General features: G+C 46.3%; 1 non-coding gene across 1 annotated transcript; it reads left to right on the top strand.

Annotated features, from left to right (window-relative positions):
* The first annotated feature begins 12,604 nt into the window (after positions 1–12,604).
* LOC116746541 lies at positions 12,605–12,711 on the top strand. Its single transcript, XR_004347791.1, has one exon. It is a non-coding gene; the product is annotated as a U6 spliceosomal RNA (small nuclear RNA).
* Positions 12,712–13,219: the final 508 nt, after the last annotated feature.

Genomic DNA, 13,219 nt, shown 5'->3' with positions numbered 1-13,219 from the left:
TGTTAGCTTCCTTCCCATATGGCTGAGCTTTTAAAATGATTGTAGCCCCCCTGCAGAGATTTACATGCAGAAGCAAACTGAAGGAACAGTTAGTGGCACCCTTAAAAAGTCTTGCTCAGTTTTTAGCTCTTAAAAATATATGGAAGTGTGGCCAAAGCTAAACGGAGGCATGTGGTCACCCCTGGCTTTCTAATGATTTTGTGCCCTCTGTAACAAATGTTCTTTCAATATTCAATATTTCTTGAAACAGACGCTGAGCGCTATGTGGACAAAGGATGGGCAAGGAAGGCTGGGTAGTTCTACTTCTGTGCACAGAGAGGATGCTTCCTCCACTTAGTCAACCCAAAGGCCTCTAGTTAACTGGGCCCACACTCTTGGACAGCAATTTGGTCCCTGTCTGTTGTTACCTGAGCGTGCCACTTGGTAGGCTCACCTACCAGGTGCACATTTGTTGGCTTGTTAAAGAATTACTTCTAACTACAGTGCTACAATGTCTCCTCCATCTTGTTTCTTTCCCAGTGAAGTTGCACATTCATTCATCAAATGTTTAATGGGTGTCAAGTCTATGCTAGGGACTGATCCACCACTGGGGATGCTATAAAAAGACAAAACCCCTGCCTGTCACTCAGGCCAGATGATCCCCTGGCTCCACTCCCTCATCTGGTTCCGAGGCCTTGGTGAGGTTTTGCTGACCTGTTTTTGGCACTTTCCAGATGAACGTAACCAGTGAACACGACAGTGTGAACAGGCAAGTAGAAAGTGATGCTGGTTTAACTAGCTTTTCGACAGGGGTGCCTTGCTTGGTTCAACAGGTTTGCATCTGCTGGGCCAGGTTCGAATTCCCTGTCTGAAAATCAGTTCTTGCTTTGGAAGAGCACTGAAAGCAGCTTATGCTTTAGAGGAACCCTGTGTGAACTCTGCCCTCCGATGTGTGATCCCTGAGAGGGAGCGAGCCACCCTGCACCCCAGAAGCTCATAAGTTCAAGTGTGTCAGGGTGCCTTTGAAGCAGGCTTTCCCCAGCCTCCCAGGCAATGGGTGAGGAATGAGAAACACCTGACCAGGGAGATGTTCCTCTTGGTGTTGACAGTGCCTGGGCTGCCTGTAGCCCCCCATTGTTCACGCCAGTCCTGGGGTGTATCGGACATGTGTCAGTGGCTGGGGAGACAGTACAAAATAAGGTAAGTCTGTGCCCTCCATGCTCCCACATTCTCCTAGGGAGGTCAAGGGAACAAACTAGCAATTATAATGCAACCTAATCACAGTGTTTATATTGGCTGCTATTCCTGAAGGAGTGATTAACTCTACCCAGGGGAATCCCAAGTCCTCCCTATAGAGGCAATTTCAGCTGAGACTTGAAGGGTGTGTGAAGAATTACTAGGGAGACGAGAAGTGAAGGGGCAGTGGGTAGAGACAGGGTGGGGGAAGACAACATTCCAGGCATAGGAACAGCAAGTGCAGGGGCGCCTGGCAGCTGAAAGCAGGGCAAGTTTCAGGAACAGCATGGGGTGCACTTGGGAAACGCCGCATAGGGTGTCTGGAGGGAAGATGATGATAACATAGTAGTAACAGCTTATATGGATTGAGTGCCAGCTAAGGGCCTGTTATACATGATCTCTCTGGAGAGGGGAGAGAGAGAGAGAGAGAGAGGGAGACTGACTCATCTGTTCTTTTGGAGAGCGAGGAATATGATCCCATACGCACGTGGATTTTTCTGCCGCAAACTCTGAATCCTAGACGGGTTTCTTTTTTCCAGTATTTCTGGGCTTCCTTTTCCTTTTTTCAACCTCTCCTAAGCACATAACACTATAGAATTCTTATGGGAGGCAAATATTCCGCGGTTCATCTGAGCTAGCTCCTGGGTTACTGTATAAAATTTGAAATAACGCATGGTTTAGTACATTATGAGTTGGTTGGATGGGTCTTCCAACACTGGGGACTGTTATCCTTTGCTGTTGACATAGATAATCAAGATTTGAGGCTATTATGGAGACCATTATCCAGGCATCCAATTCATTCAGCAAAGAATGAGCCCCTCCTACGTGCCAGATGCTGTTCCAGGTGCTGGGGATACAACAGTGAACAAAACAGACACAAGTTCCTGCCTCATGGGACTGACATTCTCCTGGGGGGGAAACAGACTATAAATAAGATGTGTAAGTAAAACACTCAGCGTGTTAGATGGTGATAAGTGCTATGGAGCAAAATCAATAGGAAAGAGGCAGGGGGAGTGCGAGGGCAGCGGTGGACTTGCGCTCACAGATGGCCCGAGAAGGCTTCTCTGGGAAGGGGAGATTGAGTAAAGACCTGCGGGGGGCATGATTCCTGCTGGGAAAGGCATTCCTGGGAAGGCCTGAGGTTGGAGTGTGCCAGGCACAGAAGGAGGCCTGTGAGGAGCATTCTGAGCGAGGGAAGAGCAGCTCTGGAGATGAGGTCAGAGAGGCTGATAAAGACCATCTCCTTTGACCAGACTTGAGTCAGCCTCCTGAGTCCTCTTTCTGTATAGTCCCTGACCTTGGGCTCTGTCCTTGGCGCATTTAGTCCAGTTTTAGCAAGAATCCTGCTGGGTCAGTTCAGCAGAAAATCCCCCACCCTTGATATCTAATGAAATTCCTCATCCCCCAACCATTGATATCTTAGTAATTTTCCATCCTCTGGCCACCCCCTCTCCCCCGCCAGCCCTGGTCTTTGGGCTATAACTCCGCACTTGTCGTTGTATTGAGTTGAGTTTCCTTACTCCAAAACCCCACTGCAGTAGCCCCTGAATGATGTGTGACTTCCCATCTTTAACAAGTGTCATGGATAATTTTTTCTTTAATAGGGGAACGGAATGACGGATACATAGGGGCTTGGAAGCCACTGTAAGGTCCCCGGGTGCATGTGTGGGGTTGTTATTAGTGATGGGATTCCGTGGGATCATCCACATCTCAAGGTTAGAGAGATCCCAACGCTGGGCTCTACATAATGAATTGAGTTCTGGCTCCTAAATATCAGAAAGGACATGGGCAAGTCCCTGCGTTTTGGTTTGTTTATCTTTAAAATGGAGATTTTAGTAATAAGACTGACCTCAGAGGATAGTGAAACACCTAACATTATTCATTTTAAAACAAGCACCAATCTTAGAGATAAAAAGTGGTTCTGTGTATTCCCTCCCAAGCAGCCTTGAACTATCTAATTGTTTGGGAGGGAGATTTGCAGCTAAGTCATGGAGGGAGCTGACCTTCCTCCCCTACAAGTACCCCCACCTCCACCCTTCCCTGGCTTATCTTCGCTCCTGAAAAAGAAAGCTGCTTTGTTCAGGGTCTCCACCACTCTTCTGCCCATTGATTTAACTTGTCCATGTGGAGGCCTCAGTGGTAGAAATCTACTCTGTATCTGGCCCAAGCCTATCTTTATTCTTTATCAGCTTTAGGAACTTGAGCCAGTGAGAGATGAAAGGCTGGCTCTTCAGAGATCTGTTTTGGGGGCTGTGACCTGGGCAGAGGAAAGATGGATAAGTGACTTGACTCAGCCTTGATGTCCTCAGTTTGAAAGGGAAGATTATGCTGTCACTTCACCGGGCTATGGTGAGATTATTTGCATGAAATGTCCAACACAGGACCTGACAATCACTAGGTGCTGAATTCCATTTCCAACTGCTCTTCCTCATCAGAGGCGCTCTGGAGAATGTGAAATAGCTCTTGGCTAGGATCTTGGCTAGGAACTAGGGTAAGGCAGATGGCTCTCCTCCCCAGCTCCTCTTATCCCATGTGAGTGAAGTGTGGCCCTCCTCCTAGCTAAGGCTCTTCCTCAAGCCCATCAGCTATGGGGCCCATGCTCTACCAACCATGCCCCTCGTTTTTCACCTTCATCAGACTTGCCCTCCCTAGGAACCTGACAGCACTGTCCACTCTCCCTTCTGAAATCTGCCCTGTCCTCCCTGGCATGCTGCCTCGTGGTTCCCCCCCTGCATTTTTGGACTCTCTTTCTCAGTCTTCTTTCCTGGATCGTCCTGCTCTACTTGACCTAAAATGTTGGCTTCCTGGGGTCCTCCTTGGCCCTCCTGCTTCCTCTCTTCCCCTACTCAGCCTCGGTGATCTCACTGATGCCCATGGTGAGGGTCTCTAGCCTCAAACACTCTTGTGTTCCAAATCCTCAAACCTATTTGCATACTGGCTATTCCCACATAGATGTCCCACACTCACCTCAATCTTTTCAAAGCTAAATAAATCATCTCCCTCCCAAAGCTGATTCTCCTCCTGTGTGTCCTAGGTGCCAGCAGTCTGATCATCTACAGTCACCTAAGCCAGTGACGCTGAAAGCTCAGCTTCTCTGTACACCAGTGCTGAATCAAATCTCGGAGACAGAGTTTTGGCTGAAGTAGGAAAGGATAGCTTTATTACTTTGCCAGGCAAAGGGGGACACAGCAGGCTCCTGCCTCAAAACACTATGTGTCCCAACTTGGAGAGGATAGTGAGAAGTTTTATAGTAATGGTTCAAAGAGGGTGTGATCAACTCGTGGACATTCTTCTGATGGGTTGGTGGTGAGTTAAGTAGCAGTCAGCATCATCAACCTTCAGGTTCCAGCTGGCCTGGGGTCTACATGTTTGTGGGCGGCATACCACCGTTAATCGTTAACTTCTCCCACCTGTAAAGGCTTTCCGTATCTGCAAAACAGCTCAAAGATAATTGCTGTGTGTATCTGTTGATGGGGAACCAGTACCTTGCCCCAAGGCTGCACTATTGCTTCTCTTGACTGTTTGTTTCTCCCTGGTCTCGCATCCCCTCCCTTCCCTAATGAACAACTGCTTGAATCTCCCCATTGGAACAAAGGGAAGGTCATGGAGGCTGAATGAAGGTCATCAAAGAAATGGGGACACAGGAAGGCTTTGTGCCCAGGAGCCCCACAGGGCCCTGCTCGGTGTCACCAGGAATCTGGGAGCCACTCTAGACTTTCCCTCCCTCACATCTGCCCCCCATATTCCGTCAGTTCCCGAGTCTCATACCCTCTGCTCAGATCTCTCTCTCCAACCCTCCCCTCCTCCACCAGCACTGGCTGAGTGGAGGCCCTTACCCATTTTCAGCTGGTTCATGGTGAATGCTCCCAACAGGTCTTTCTGCCACCCACCCCACTCCTTCAATCTCACACGTCTCTATTCTAATCTCCACATTTCTGCCAGAGCATTCTTTCTAAAATGAGAATCTGACTCAATTCCCCAAAGTAGTTCCCCATGTCCTTCAGGATAAGCCTAGTGCTGGGTCTGGCACCTACTTACCTACTTACTCATCTCTCCTGCCATTCCACAGGTACCCTCCAGGCACTCAGAATGCTTGCTGCTCCTCAACTATGCCACTGCTATATCACACCTTCATGGCTTTGCACATACTGTGCCCTCTTCTTAGAATGCCCTCCCTCCCCCCACATTCACCTTCACCCATCCACATGATAAATTCCTACTTAGGCTTCAAGTCCAAGTGTTACCACCTCCTGAAAGTCTTTTCTGACTCCACTGGGCTTAGAAAGTGCTCCTCCTTCGCAGTCACCAAAGGCATTCCCCTATGATAGTTATTCATCCCACCATATGGTGCTCACCTGTCTCCCACAACAGACCTCAAGGTAAAGAAGGGTTTCTAATCTTTGTACACCTGATCCTTAAGAAGTTCTCAACACATAGGAGCTACTTGGAACATACATTGAATAAGCAAATGAATGAATGATTAAATGAAGACTTGATGGTCAGTGGCACTGAAGGGAGCATTTGTTGAAAGAGCATCCGTAAAACTGAGAAGACAAGAAGCTGGGAGACCAGGCTGTCAGATGAGCCATCAGCACGTGTACTGATGTCTTTGAAACTGAAAGCAAAGAGACAAGTCTTGAGCCAGGCTTAATCCCAGATGACCTTCCTCCCCCCACCCAGTATCTATCTGGGTCACCTCTCTCTTCTGTTTTGCAAAACTAAGCCTGAGCAAACAAATTTAAGGAGGTTAAAAAAAAAAAAGGTGGGGGGCTTCCCTGGTGGCGCAGTGGTTGAGAGTCCGCCTGCCGAGGCAGGGGATGCAGGTTCGTGCCCCAGTCTGGGAGGATCCCACGTGCCGCAAAGCGGCTGGGCCTGCGCATCCGGGGCCTGTGCTCCGCAACGGGAGAGGCCACAACAGTGAGAGGCCCGCGTACCGCAAAAATAAAAAAAAAATAGTAGTATTGCAATGTTGAATTAAAATGATCCCATTCCTCGAGAAGATCTGCCCTTTGAGATTTTGATCTGCCCCTTAGCATGGATAATCAAGGACAGACCACATCTCTTTCTCAGGACACTGCTTCCTGAAGCATCAGTGCAAATTCATAACACCTTATGGGGTGAAAGTTGTGTCCAACCAACCAAATCAACCAGGAGGCATCCAGCTTCCAAAGCACTGAGGTTCCATTCCAGGCAGGTCAATCACTAAGGTCTTTCAGATTTAATTCCAGGGCAGCAGAGGCTGCCAGTGCCCTGGACTCTAGTAACCCACAAACCCAGGTGAGTTCAAGGAAAGTTCTAATAATAATGTCTCCCAGCTTAAGACATTCTACTTTGGAAATTTTCCAAGAGCCTTCATGGCTATCACCCCGCTTTCTTTTTCAGTTTTCTTGGGAGGCCATTTGTTGGCAAATAACGTAACTCCTATGCTACAGTTGAAGAAAGTGAACCTCTTAGAAGGGAAATAATAACCCAACATCACACGGTGAAACGGACATCAAGCCAGGACCTGCACCTGGGCAAAAATACCTTCTGAAAGTCTGCTTCACCAAGTCTTCTATGAAGCATCAGCTGCTCTTTATTTAAGTCTGGGGGAAAATTAAATTTGGGAAAAAAGAATAGAAGCATAATTAAAGGATCTGGCAAGAGAATATAAAACCTGGAGGGAGCAACTCATTCCTCTGTGCCTTTTTTTTTAGCTGCTTGAGCACACATATGATTTTTTCTTATTTCTTATTCCCAAATGTTCTTTTTTTTTTTTTTTTAATGAGTGAAATCTTAAATCACTGAAGCCCAAACCCTTCAGCACCTGACTTTCTTGGGGCCTGACCTTCCCTTGATTCTCTCTGCTGAGGGCTGCCCAAGCCACTCAGCCCTATCCTTTCAATGTTTTAAATTTTTCATTATGGAAAATTACATATGTGTACAAAAGTACACAGCAACTCAACTCTAAACAGAAAGACAAATAGTGCAAAATAAAAAACCTAGGCCTAAGTATGTATTTTCATCTCAGGAAATCATTAGTCCATTTTTCTTCAACTACACTGAGGCAGCATGAACTCAAGGTTTGAAGGAAAATGTCTGCACCCAGCTTTTCCTCTTCTGAACTGCGTGGCTTTTGGAAAGTCGCTCTGAGGCTTGGTTTCTTCACTTGCAAAATAGGAGTAATAAAGCCAACCCCACAGAATGGCTATGACAATGAAATGAGATAATGTCTGGGAATATGTTTTGTAAGTTACGAAATGCTCTTAAACTGCAAAGAGCTATTGTGTATCTTTCACAGGGCCCTTGGAACATCGCCAAGGTGTATGCAAAAGTGTAGTTAATGTGCTCAGGAACTAGACAGAGGTCTGTGGGACAGGAGCTCTGTCTGTCATGCCCACCCTCTGTTTGGACTTGGTCCTGAACTGGTCATCTCGTGCCATTTTGCTTTTCACCCATTTGACTACCAGCCTTGCTGCCCACTACTACTTTTCCTTCTCACTTCAAGGATAATTTGTCCATCAGTCTTGTCTTCCCAACTTTACCTAGGTTTCTCTTGTCCGCAATTCTGTTTTTCCACCCAGACTAGACCAACTCAGATTGCCTTTGTTTACAAAGACCTCTTCTGGGACTTCCCTGGTGGTCCAGTAGTTAAGACTCCGTGCTTCCACTACAGGGGGCATGGGTTTGATCCCTGGTCAGGGAACTAAGATCCCACATGCTGCGTGGCACGGCCAAAAAAAAAAAAAGAAAAAATTAGAAAGATCTCTTCCAAGTGGCACCTGTGATCCTCATATTCCAGTAATATTCTGATTGGCAGTACCTCCTTCCAGTAGTCACGACCCAGGCAGCAAGCATCGTGGGCTTAGAAAGGATGGCAGGGAAAGAAGATCCCTTTTGTACACTCAGCCTCTCTCCTGTGTGTTGAGGACGGACCCCAAGCTGCTTAGAAGGTGGTTTAGGGACCAGTGGTGAACAAGATGAAATCCATGACTTCATGAAGCTCATATTCCAGAAAGGGAGCTGACTATAAATGAGTAAACATACAAATAAATAATAAGCAAAATAAAAAATAAATAATAGTTCAAATTGTGTAAGAGATAATGTAGAGAGACTGGAGCAAGAGACTGGAGGTAGGGGCAGCTAATTAATATAGGATGGCCAAGGTCATGAGTTGTGGCTTTAGTTTTGTAAGTGCCCTCCCCACCCTGCCTCATCATGAACAAGGAAGCTAAGAGCTCCACTAGCTGCTGGCAGCCATCCCATACCCTAAAAGGAGCTAGTTATAGGATAACACCATCACTATAGATAACAGAAAAAGGAAAAATTGTATCCTTGGTGCTGTGGTTAAGCCAATGTATCACTGAATCCTGAAGCCCACCTAACTCTGGACATCCTAGTTAGGTGAGCCAACAGCTTGTCCAGGACATTTTGATTTGGGTTTTCAATGCCCAACAGCCCAAGTCATCATGACTAATGAATGCCTCTTGTGGGTTATAATCCCCATACAAGCAGCTTATCCATCCAGCCATGTGCAGCTCTTCAAAGCCATGAAGGTTCTGACAAACCTGAGTTTCTCCACTTCTTACTTTTCCAGGGATGCCATTACCCAGGTAAGGCACTTCTTCACGTGCCTGACATAGTAATGATACTTGACAAATGTCTGTGGAGATGAATGGAGTGAATAAGCCGGAGCACTGCTTAAAAAGGGATGACACACAGGAAGCCCTAGTCTCCCAAAGCCAAAGACGTTCCAAAATAAAACGTTGCAACCCTTTCTAGGTCACAGAAAGCTTTCATATATCTTCTACCCTTTCACCTTGTACTACCCCAGGGGCCATCATTATCGTCAGTTTATGGATAAAGAAGTAAGGAATGAGAAAGGTCAAGTCAAGGAGCATGGCAATCAGGTGATACTCAAAGGTACTCTGACTCCCAGTTTCCCACTCTTTTCTGGATTCTGAAAATAAGCTGGTTCATGAAGTATATATTCAAGCTCCAGGAACAACCAAAGAGATGTTCATAGCCTTATTGACCTCGGAGAGCAAAGATTCTGGAGATGATGGTGTGGAAAATGTGTTTATCCAGAATCAGCCAGGCATGGAAGGGACCACATGTTTGTGATAGGAACACAAGAGCTCTTTTCTGTGTTACTTCAGCCAAAGCTGACTGAATCCCTCTTGACTCATGGGAAACTAGGATAGAGGCTTATACAGCAGCTGCCTCCCACCACCACCCTAATAATGCCAGCAATAAGTTTACAGCACTTTTTTTCATTGTGCAATTCATCTTTCTTTTTTTTGGCCATACCGTGCAACATGTGGATCGAACCCATGCCCCCCGCGGTGGAAGCATGGGGTCTTAACCACTGGACTGCCAGGGAAGTCCCAATTAATCTTTTTTAAAAATTCATTTCTACAAATGACCCAATTTCGTTCCTTTTTCTTTTTCTTTTTTTTTTCTGTAGAGACGTGGATGGATCTAGAGACTGTCATACAGAGTGAAGTAAGTCAGAAAGAGAAAAACAAATATCGTATATTAACGCATACATGTGGAACCTAGAAAAATGGTACAGATGAACCGGTTTGCAGGGCAACAATAGAGACACAGATGTAGAGAGCAAACGTATGGACACCAAGGGGGGAAAGTGGCGAGGGTGGTGGTGGTGTGATGAATTGGGAGATTGGGATTAAAGTCATTTATTTTTAACAACAACAAAAAATTCATTTCATTTCCCATAAACTTTTAATTTTTTAAATTTTTTTATTTTTTGCGGTATGCGGGCCTCTCACTGTTGTGGCCTCTCCCGTTGCGGAGCACAGGCTCCGGACGCGCAGGCTCAGTGGCCATGGCTCACGGGCCTAGCCGCTCCGCGGCATGTGGGATCTTCCCAGACCGGGGCACCAACCCGTGTCCCCTGCATCGGCAGGCAGACTCTCAAACACTGCGCCACCAGGGAAGCCCAGGTGTTATGGGTTTTGAGAGGGAGATCGACCGAGTTGAAGTGCTGTTCTCATCACGTCATACCAGGGGTGCCTACTATCCACACGACCTACCACTGCTGATGCTGGCCTGGGTCACCTGGCTGAGGCAGTGCCTGTCAGCTTTCTCCACTGTCAAGTTACCCTTTTTCCTATCTTTCCACACTGTGCTCTTGGGAAGGAAGTCACCACGCACAGCCACACTAAGGAGCAGGGAGTTTGCTCCCCGTCCTTGAGGACAGAATATCTACATCAATTATCTGGAATTCTGCAGGGAAAGTTAGCTATTCTTCCCATTTATTTATTCAATCCTTTATTTCTATCACTATAGAGTCATGGATATAATCCAATACTACTTTATTTTAATTGTTCGGATTGTTCTGGCTTTGGCCGTTCGGAACTCTTTCCACTGGTCGAATATACATTCTGATGTCTTTTTACCTAAGAACAATGAAGCAAAGGGGGGACAGATGTTCCCCCCACCCCACCCCCACTCCATCTCTACCACAAGTTTCTGTGTTGTTTTGGTCAAATCTCAACTTGTCTCTCTTTTTTCTTCACCTGTACGGTGAAGTTAACACACTCCTCTCCCCTTTACCTCTACTACGGCTGTGAAGCAAAAGTGAGACAGTAGGTAGGAAAGGACTCTAGAAAATTAGAAACAAACCATGCAAATACATTTGAAATCTCCTTTCCCCTCCTAACTCACTCTGTAAAGCTTCACAGTTCAAGAACTCGATAAATATTTTCTGAGTAAATGAATGAGTGAGCAAATGAAAGAAGGCACACACACTTCCTGAACTGTGACAACAGGTGAGCAAATGGAAAAGACACGACACAGCCCAGATGTGCCAGGCAAACATACCTCCACCTCGTCTCATTTCAGAGCAAACTTATCAGTTGGACCTATGATGTGCAGACCCTGGGCTTGGGGAGAGCAGGGATGCACGAGACACAAAACATACCATGAAGGAGTTTACAGTCTAGCAGGGATCCAGGCACACAAACAACTGTCCACAGAGGATGTGATATATCTCATGGATACCAGAAACACATCCCTACTTTGTTATTTTCTGTAACTTGACTTCATCTCTATAAAAGTCTCCATCCCCCGCCTCACTCACTTCTTAGTCAAGCCAATTCCAGGCTGTCCCAGTCAATCCCGTGTTTTCTACTTTTCCTTCCTAGCACTTCCTAGGACTGTGTCTGAGTTCTAAGCATCATATGCTGAGTGGGCATTAGAGGTTGGGGGGGCATCAGATGCCTGGGTGGCACTTGTCACTATTGTGCTGGCCTCCACCTGATCCTCAGGTGTGGTTTCCTGACCATCTGCTTCACTGTGACACAGACACCATCAGGGTCTACCAGGTGGCTGTCTCTCATAATCCTTCTTGGACACACCGGGAAATTTAGAATTCTCCCACGCTCCTGTGGAGCCTAGGAAACTGTGAGTGGCTGCTTTGGACTCTCTCTACTCTCAGCCTCTGGCATAATAACCTCTACCTACTGCTCTCAGGCCACAGGGGTGTAAGGAACACCTGCATGCTGGGTCCCAGGCCCAGGTCAGGGCTCCCCTACTCCTGGATATTCACAATCACTTGGGGACATTCATCTCACCCCCCTTGAAGCTGACTCTGGGGGGGTGTTGGTCCCTTCTCAGGTACACTCACCATCTGCTTTCTTGTTTTCCTTCCAACCTTCTAACGTTCTTCCCCTTGGGAGATGGAGATGGGCAGGGGGTACCCAGCTTCAGCAAGTATCCTGGGCTAAATCACTTCAGCTTACACCTGGATTACGACGGTGATCTTCACACCCAATAAGTTGACAATGTTGTTCTTGCTTTTTAGTCCCACCTTGAACTCCAGAGACCTTTTATGTAGCGGCCTGTGTACAGAAAGATCTCAAGACGGTAAAAGAAGGTTTGGAGGGGGAAAGGCGAGATGTAGCAGCTGGGTAACACCCAACACCAATGAGAGTGCAAAGGGGCATCTTCTCCCTCTAGGAACATAATGTGATGAAGAAACAGGACGAGGCAGCCCATGTCTTCATCCACGCTTCATACACACACTTCACTCCTCACTTGCCTCCCCAGGCTCTGTAGACTCCCGCATAAAGGAGGTGTTTCCTCTCATCTTGTCTGTGTTGGTGACCTTCTGACCTTAAATGACAATAGAACCATAGGTGTGCTTTACTCAGCGTAGTCTACCAAGCATTTTACAACCTTTAGTTCATTAGGTTATCACATCCCCATTTTACGGAAAAGGACACCGAGGTTCAGAGAGGTTAAGGGATTTGGTCTGGGCAAACCAGAGAAAGATAACAATCATCAGAGCTCACAGTCTTCTGTTTCTAAATCCTTTGTGAAGGGTGCACTCATAGGAGTGCCTCATCACCTTGCAGTAAGAACAAATGGCAAAGTGAAAAGCCCAGTGCTTGCTTTGACAGCACATACACTAAAATTGGAACAATACAGAGAAGATTAGCATGGCCCCTGCGCAAGGATGACACCCGAATTCGTGAAGTGTTCCATATTTTTAAGAGCTAAATGTGAGGCCAGACACTATAAAACTCTTAGAGGAAAACATAGGCAGAACACTCTATGACATAAATCACAACAAGATCCTTTTTGACCCACCTCCTAGAGAAATGGAAATAAAAACAAAAATAAACAAATGGGACCTAATGAAACTTAAAAGGTTTTGCACAGCAAAGGAAACCATAAACAAGACAAAGAGACAACCCTCAGAATGGGAGAAAATATTGGCAAACGAGGAAACTGACAAAGGATTAAGCTCCAAAATATACAAGCAGCTCATGCAGCTCAATATCAAAAAAACAAACAACCCAATCCAAAAATGGGCAGAAGACCTAAATAGACATTTCTTCAAAGAAGATATACAGACTGCCAACAAACACAAGAAAGGATGCTCAACATCACTAATTATTAGAGAAATGGAAATCAAAACTACAATGAGATATCACCTCACACCAGCCAGAATGGCCATCATCAAAAAATGTACAAACAATAAATGCTAGAGAGGGTG

Source organism: Phocoena sinus, chromosome 20 (genome assembly GCF_008692025.1).
Source record: "Phocoena sinus isolate mPhoSin1 chromosome 20, mPhoSin1.pri, whole genome shotgun sequence".
NCBI classification, from domain to species: domain Eukaryota; kingdom Metazoa; phylum Chordata; class Mammalia; order Artiodactyla; family Phocoenidae; genus Phocoena; species Phocoena sinus.
Note: the sequence above shows the minus strand (reverse complement) of the source record. Positions and strands in the feature narration are given on the sequence as shown.